The following is a 9,318-nucleotide window of genomic DNA, read 5'->3' as shown; positions in this document are numbered from 1 at the left end:
ATAAAGTGTGTTCAGACAAGTTATTGGCCTGTAATTCTTCGGGTCAGCTAAGTTGCCTATTTTCGGCAGGAGTATTGTGCGCCCTTCCACCAACCACTCTGGCAGCTTTGACTTGTTAAGTGTGTGATAACGGCTCCGGAGTTCGCGCGCGAACTTTCGAATCTTGGCGGTGAAATTCCTGCCAGATGTGATGTAGTCAATCACACACTGAATGCGGGACGCTTACTGCTTTGCACAGCCTATCTTTATGGCAAGTTGATGCATTCGTCTTTTGGTCTTATGATCAACCGTTGGTTTTGTTTTACGGTTCGCATCGACCAAAGCTCTCGCTGCATTATACACACAATAATTGATAGCCCAGAGGTCGGATTCTCCGGAAAAATGTCCACGAAGCTCGTCATCCATTTCAGCCAGATCTTTAGGCTTGAGAGAAACCTTGGTGTTGATGTTGCTCCGGGTCGTAAAGCATTGCTCTTCATCTATTGGATGCCTGCCCGTGGTTGGTCTTAGTGTCGCCTCTCTTTCTCTGTTGCCGGCTTGTTCTAGCTGTGGTAGAGTATGCGTTCCGCTTACATAGCCCCTTTTACGGAGTAGTTCAGCATGGTTTCGCAGACGTTGCTGCGAAAAGTGCGATAGCTCCGGGTGTTTTTCGCACCACAGAGCATGCAGCCGTGCCATGTAACCTCGTTCAGGGGCCACACTCGCATCGTAGCACTCTAGGAAGTCGTGATTCAGTCCCTCAGTCCACCCAAGCTCGCGAGATCCCGCCGATCTATTGCATTGAATCCATTTGCATTGGCTCCCCCAGCTCTAGATTGGTCGGTATTGTTGGTCGATTCATTGTCGGGAGCCCTGCGCGTTCTGTTGTTTTAAACCGCACTTACTACAACCATGTTTGTTGTTGTCATTGTTGTTCCCGCGAGAAGCTAGGGAAAGGGGTTCATCCATCCTTGTACAGCCCCGCATGCAAGGATAAGGCTGCGTACTCTGAGAGGTCGCCCGGTATCCAAGAGTCACCGTTCTAGACACCTCAACCAGGTGCAATGCAGCTTTCGGCACGGCTTTCACACCTCCGCTTGGAGGTTAATTCCTTCGGGACCACCCCTGGACAATTGTCCGCGACTGCCTATTTATTTTTGTAACCATATGCAGCAGAAACCTTTGGTACAGGGACCCATTATCCGCAAACCGAGGACGTGTTCGTTGGCTTTGTCATAGGACCTTCGGTTTGATTCTAGAAGAATCAAAACCAAACCGAATATATATATATATAGTGTACTATATATACTATAATATATTCATAATGAAGTGTTTTATTCCATTTAAAATCCTGTTCAAATATTGTTCCAGTCTAAAATATTCTCTTTTTCACCCATTCAGTTTTGAATTTTTAAATTAAAAAAATGTTAGAATGAAAATTAAATATTCAAAACCAAACAATTTAGAATTGAGTTGCTTGAAATAGAAAGTTTCGAATGGTTAAACTTTCCGAGCGCAAAATTTTAACTTTTCACGTTACAATTTTTATTGTAATGTGGAGTAACAATTGAACATTATTAATTTGCAACGACTAAAATTAAAATAATTTAGGCTGATGGATTTTTATATTTAATCTTTTTCCCAATTGGAAAAGGGACTTTATTGTTTGTAAATTATTATTCAGTTAAAGGCTAAGAAATTTTGTATTTTTAACATTTTTATCATTTTTAATATGAAAAAAATTTAGTTTTTAATTTTTGTTTAAGGTTTTCATTAATTTGAAAAAGGTGGTATGTTTTTATTTTAATTGGAAGAGGTCATTTTTTCTTTTTAAGGTTTTTATTGTGTTTAAGGAAAGAATTTTATTTTTTCATTTATTTTTTTAAGTGGAAGATGAATTTATGTTTGCTCGCTTAATTTTATAACAATGCATAGAGAAATACCATCAACTCTTATTATAGTATACGGAGAATATTTGTGACTTAAATTTTACATAATTTATTTCGGTAAACGGACGACATTACGGCATTTTATTAAAATTTCATTTTCAGTCATGTAAAATGAAATAGGATAATATTTGATATGGAAATATCAATTAATAATATAAAGTCATTATAATTTGATTCGCGATTCTTTAAAAAATAATACAAATGGATAATAAAGATTACCTGGCAGTTGGGTAAAATGAGATGTCGATTACCTACCAGTTAGGTAAAATGAGGCGAACTGTTAGGTACAGTAAACAGTTTCAATCAAAGAAAACAAAGTCTACCGCTCTAAATGTGTAAATTCTACACAGTACACCCCAGTCATGTAAAATTTCGCGCGTTAGCAAAAAATACATTATTGCTACAATCAGATTCTGGGGAAGGTCATCCACTACTACACACATATCATGCAATTTATAAGTATCTTGTTGGTACATATACACAATTTAACTTAAAAAAATTACAATACATTACAATACATTACATACAATATATAGTCGCACTCTTTTAACGATATTAATGCTTTTAAAAAGTGAAAATGCTATGACGAGTTTCGAATCACCGAATCTAAGTTTACTGCGTTCGATCGCTAACGACTAAACGTCACGGCTAACGTAACACTTAGCATATCAAGAAAAAAATCTCGGCTATGAAGTTAAAGTACGAGTACGCCAGGGCCGTGCAAAGAAATATCTGGTCTCCGTTTCATTGAAATTTCTTATTTTAACATTTTATTCAAAAACTGACTTATAAATTTATATGAAGCAAATAAAAACATTGGATAATTTTCTTATTAACAATTTTTTTACCTTAAAACCCTAAATTATTTAATTCCTAATATTTTTAATTTTTACAAAATTAAACATTAAAACTTAAAAATTAAATTGACATAAAATCTGTTTAATTAAATTAGGTTAGAATTTAAGGAATGAAATCAAAAATACAAACTAATACACTTTGCGAATTTATTTAATATAAAGCATAATACTTATATACATGAATATATGAATAACATATATAAATACATTCTACTTTTATTTAGTAACTTAATAGGTTTTACTTAAAAATGTTAAAGTTTGTACGGGGCACTTGGCTTTAAACTTCAGCCCTGACCATGTTGACGTCCCGAGCGATTCTCATTTCACCTTACTGCTGTGTAATTCCTCTCCTAATAAAAGTGAAAATCTCTTTAAAAAATCTCTTGTCTTATACTTTCTTTTAAGTGAATCTTTAATATCACACGAAAATAAACTTTATATCAGTCATTTAATAAAAATGTACATTACTTTGTTTTATTTTATGATATACTGGTATGAAAATAATACAATCCTTATATCAATTATTACATATTAGAATTTTAACTTTTGCACTTGCGATTTTAAATAACACTTTTGTAATAGTTACACGAAAGAAAAATTTCCATTACATTTTATAGAACCAATCCGATAGAAGAGGATACGATGGGTAGTTTGATAAAAGTTAAAATCGTGTTTGTTTTACATTGCGTTGAACTATTCAACGAAATGTGTTACAAAGTTTTATAAAATTTGAAGGCCGAGGTGACGTAATCTCTATTAAAAGGCAGGTTAAAATAGTTCTATAAAATCTAAAATTCTAGATGAGATACAGTCTATATCGAAGAAGTCTCGAAACTATAAGGGACAGTTTTATAAAATGATAACCGATTTTTCGCCGCAAACAAACTTAATCTTTTGTATTATTCTACGAGTTACTATTATTATTGTATGTTTTTATTAAACTTTTACTCGGGTAAACCCGGTGACACATGATAGCCACGGACTAAGTGAAGTGACTGATGAGATTAGAATGTTATAACTTAATTTAAATAATTTAATACGATGGTTGAAACCTCCTGTGATGATGTTGTAGGTATACAATTACGAGCGGCCACGAGCTTTGGAGGTGACAACAGTCAGCTCTGGATGCTTTCTTAGAGCTACCATCTGCCATACCACGGGTTTTTAGTGGCTCGCTTCCTGATGATGAAGAAAGTTTCTTACAATGCGACAGGTGTTTAATAAAACCGCCTTCTGAGCTGCTGCCAATACCCTGCTGACTACGAAATGTTCAAGATGTTCAGTGCATCTTGCGTGCACATTGCCTGTAGCCGAAATCACAATGGGATGAATGGATGTATGATTCACATTCCTCCATATGGTCTTTACTGCATGCCTTAACTCGATATACTTGTGGATCTTGGTTGTACAGGTTGACTGCAAATTTCGGTTAAGCGGACAAGCAATGTCGATGATGTCGACTCTTCCACCTTATTTTTTTTCGCATCACGATGTCAGGTCGATTGGCCCGGATGTAATGATCCGTTTGGATAGTAACATCCCAATATAAGATGTACTCTTCGCTTTCTAAAACGAACATTGGAATGTATCTATAGAAGGGCACCCATTCTTTTAATAGTCCTAGGTTTAGGGCAAGTTGTTGATGTATAATGCCCGCTACATCATTATGTCTGTGCGTATATTCTCTCTGAGCCATTACGCGACAGCCATCAATAATGTGCTCGATGGTTTCGTTGGTATCACCACATAATCGGCAACGGTCAACCACGTCTTGATGTAACACGTGTATGCGATAATTCCTAGTGCTGACAACCTTGTCCTGTATTGCAATGACGAATCCTTCCGTCTCTGGATACAGAACACCCTTTCTTAGCCAAATATTAGATGCCTCACTATCCACTTCACTTTGATCTAACGTGTTGGGTGCTTGCCATGGATGGCTTTCTGCCTCAATTGTATTTATAATTCCTCTATGGTTTCTGCCCTGATATTGAAGGCCCCATCTGAGGACAAATTTAAGGGCGTGTATTCAAGATCCGCTTGAAAGATGGTTCTGTAAAGCGCAACATTTCGTTTGCTGTTAAAATAGTCTCGTAACTGTATAACTTGTGACTCACACAGTTTTTTGACATCTACAACGCCCCTACCCCCTAAATGTCGTGGTAGAACTACCCTATCAATCGCTGAATTTCTGTGGTGCATTCGGTGCTTCGTCATTTCTACGCGAACAATTCTGTTTAACTTTTCAAGGTCGGTGTTAGAACATTTTATGAGCCCGAAGGAGAACAGAGATGGCATATGTGTTGATCGCCCTGATTTTGTTTGCCGAGTTGAGAAAACTCTTCATAATTAATCTGAGTCTCGTAGTAAAGGCAGTCATTAGGCTTGTCTTAGCTATCGTATGTTGAATACCCTTAGATTCAAGAATACCCAGATGTTTATATGATTCGCCTGCAGCCATTGCCTCGATGTCATTTGCGAACTCGTTCTCTAACTCTGCGGTCCCTAATTCCCCTCTGATTAAATGCACTGTTCTGCATTTTTCTAGTCCGAACTCCATGTGGATATCATTGGAAAACTGCTTTGTGACATCAATCACTTGCTGCAGTTTCTGGCCTGAACTAGCGCATAGCTTCAGGTCATCCATGTTATGAAGATGGGTTACTTGATGACCATCCTCATTATCATGAATTCTGAACCCATAAGACATGCTGTTTAGTGTTTCGCTCAATGGATTCAATGCTAAACAGAACCATAGTGCGCTGAAAGAGTCTCCTTGAAATATACCCGTCGTAAAGCGTATTGATCCAGTTATCGTTGGTTTTCCATGATCAAAATACTTGATTCTTGTAACCCAGAGCCGCATCGCATGGCTTAGAAAGTCAATAATGCGTGTACAGATTTTGTAAGGCTTTAAGACTTCAAGCAAAGAGTCATGCGGAACGGAAGGAAAGGCTTGCTTGTAGTCAATGTATGCCATGTGTAAGTTCCTTTGATGCTTACGAGCTTGAGTCATGGCAACAGCGCCTATAGTGCCTCGTGAGTTTTTACAACATCCTTTTTGTTCTTCTGTAAGAATGTCATTCTCGTCACAATGAGAATACACCTTATCTGCAATGATAGCTGTAAGACATTTATAAATTGTTGGAAGACAGGCTATCGGTCGAAAGTCAGATGGTTTTTGAGCGTCTGGTTTTTTTGGTATCATTTACGTAGTACCTTGGAGCATAAAACCTGGCATCAAATCTGGGTGCTCAATGATCTTCTGAAAACACCTTGCCAATGCAAGATGCATACTCGTCAGGTACTTATACCAGAAGTTGTGCACCATGTCCGGTCCTGGAGCTTTCCATTTACTTGCCCTTTTCAAGACTACTGAAACATCCAAAGCTGTGATGTTTGTCAGATGCATTTGTGGGCTATTGCTTGCCCTTGCTTCCTCCAGTTTGAACCACGCAGTGTCCAAATTGCATCTGTTCATTTTTCCCCAAACGCCCGACCAGTAGTTAGTCATATCTTCCAATTGAGGGACTTCGGTACCTTGATGGTTATTTGGCTTTACTCTCAGTTCACGATAGAACCTTCTTTCATCTGTCTGAAAGTTTTGGTTTTGTTGCTTTCTTGCATTACTTTTCTTATACCGACGCAGTCTGGCAGTAAGAACATCAAGTCTCTGTCGTTGAGAGTCTAAAATTTCATCCAATATTGCTGGTGTTACTGTCTCGATGTGCCGAGGGTGGATGATTTTAATAACATGGTTCATCAGCTTTCTGGTTCTCTTTCCTTTTTTATATTGAGTTAATCGACCCAATTTGCACCTTACTTTGCTGACATCCATATCCAACCTGATCTTCCATGGTGGATCTCGATCCCTTGCTGGAACAAAAACTGCATTTGTAGGTCTAGTTTTTCGGCCCAACATTCTAACGGTTGCTACAGCTACATAGTATACAAGAGTTTGCACCTCTGAAGCATTTTATGCTACGTTTAAATACGTAGGTAAAACCTTATTGTCGAGATGTTCTGTTAGTGTACGCAGATGATTTTTGTGATGTTCAATTTGGGCAGAGAATGCCTCAGTGTTGGTTCCACATATCTGAACTCTAGTAAAGCATGCCAAAAATTCCTTTCCAGGTGCTGTAGTTCTTCTGAGATTTCCCTATCTACATCATCGTTAGTAATATCCGGATGTAGTTCTAATGGATCCAGTGCATGATGTTCATTATCCCTAGCACCTATGCCTTCAGCATCAATCAAGTCTTCGTTATCCACATCTTCCAAGGCGAGCTCATCAATAGGAAGCTGCCGTTCAACTTCCATTTTGATAGCAGCTATTTCTACAGCCGAAAGCAGTCTGTTTACAGATATTGAGCGTTTTTGATCTGCCAGATTCTGCTAATTTATTTTTGTGGCTAGCTCTGGGTATTTAAGTAAGAAGAGTCTATGGTGTTCTCTCCTCACACTTTCCCCACATTTCTCTGCCAAAAAATAAAGGCGCATAACATCTCTGTTCATATGGTATGTCCATTTTCGTCGCTTTTTTGGTTGCTAAACCTCTGCTTCTGCCTCTTGTTGTATATGGTTATCCACCTCCGGAGGATGTGGTGGTGTTGGATCATCAATAGGTTGAGGAAGAACATCAATTGCTCCTGCTTGACCGTTTGTCGCGGCTTTCTTTAACTGATGTTCATTGCCGTTGTTTTTCCACGCTAAATCAACCTGTTGTTTAATCTCCATTGCTCGGTCTTCTGTAACATATAGATTAGTCCTGATGTCTTTCACCTTAGCGATAAGATCTCTTATTACAACCTTTTGTATATTAGGATACTTTGCAGCAAATTTTGTTCTTAAATTCTATCCTTTTTCCTTGTTTGTTTCAAACTTCGCACTTTCATAATAGAGACGCACCAATTCCTCTTTCATTGTGGTATCCCAATTGATGCTCTCCCACGGTATTTCTGTCGAAGTGGTTGGCTGCAAACAGCTGGTGCTAGCCAAAGAATCCCGACGATCCTCGTGAAGCAACAAGCGTTCCAAAATCTTTAATATATTCTCCATTTTTCATTGATGGGTTAAGGTGTTCTACTTAGTCCCTCTCCTCTTCGTTATCAGCCTATTTGGCATGGGAAACCCTGTCAGTTGCAATGCTACCTCCAACATTGCCGTCAAAGTCATGAGAGGAGAGCTCAAGCCCTAGCGCGACATCAACGCGGAACACCTTCGGTATTTTTATTATATATATATTCATTATTATTATTATTATTATTATTATTATTATTATATTATAGTTATTATTACTATTATACTCTAATATTTGTTCGCATGTTTAAGTGCACAATTATTTACTATTAAACATTCACTACACTATTTATAATCGTACGCTATGTAAATTTTTATTCGCCGCGGTTCCGAACCCTATAAAGTTTCGCATTCCTAATTCCTAACGCCTAAAGCCTCGCGGCCAAACTAGCTGGAAGTATTTAAACAATCTAAAATATAACCTACAGCTGTGCAGGGCCATCTGTAAATTTCTGTGACCCATTCTATAGAAAATATTGCTACGCTTATAATAATATATGTAAGGTAGACTGACCATTACTGGGACGGTTACGAAAAGTCAGCCCACATAAACACAATTTTAAAATGGTGAATTAAAATTTTGTGTACAAAAACCGTAATATTAAGTGACTCATACATTATTTGAATGATTGGAATAGAAAATACATTATTAATTTTATAGTTCATTAATGTAAATGGATATTTTTTATGCTAGTCAGATCGAACATTAGTGCGGGACATGAATTTTGGGGTATATCCTTAAGTGGGACCAAAAAAATTCAATAGTGGGACAAGGAAAATTCAATGGAGCTTGTCAAATAAAATGATTAAAATAACTTAAAATTATAGAATACATTAAAAAGCCAGAATAGATTGTTATAAACCATAAGGAATTTATTTTCCTTTATTTTTTAATGAAATTCACATATCAACATGTTAACATTTTTCTTGACAAAATAATAAGATATTATTAAATTTAATTCATGGATATTAAAAATATTGTATATAAGCTCCACGCTTGCAATTCAATTTATTATTTATTCTAAAAAAGTTTTTCAATGTAGTTTATTGAAACCTCTAACTCTAACATAAATTAGACATAAATTGAAAAAAGTATTCAAACCATTTCAATTATTTTAGCGAAAAATTAATTACTTGGTTGAAAATTTCATTGACTGATAATTTTTTTTTATTATGTATGTGTGTATGTATTTAATCTCTCCCTTTTACGGGTTTGAGGGCCACCGCTCCCTGCACATATATTTACAATTCCATCCTTAGTCTAACTTAACTACTACTTATATTCTACTCTTTCGCATTACGCAGAATAAACAATAGTAACAGTAGTAATATTAATTCCTAAAATGAGCGAACTTCCAGGGCTTCCGTTTCCTCTTACCATAAAAAAATGCATTTTCCATGATATTGAAAACAATTTTCGTTTTTTACTGTCCCTTTTCAGGATCACCCGTTTG

Source organism: Belonocnema kinseyi, chromosome 6 (assembly GCF_010883055.1).
Source record: "Belonocnema kinseyi isolate 2016_QV_RU_SX_M_011 chromosome 6, B_treatae_v1, whole genome shotgun sequence".
Classification (NCBI taxonomy): domain Eukaryota; kingdom Metazoa; phylum Arthropoda; class Insecta; order Hymenoptera; family Cynipidae; genus Belonocnema; species Belonocnema kinseyi.
This window is presented reverse-complemented; position numbering follows the sequence as displayed.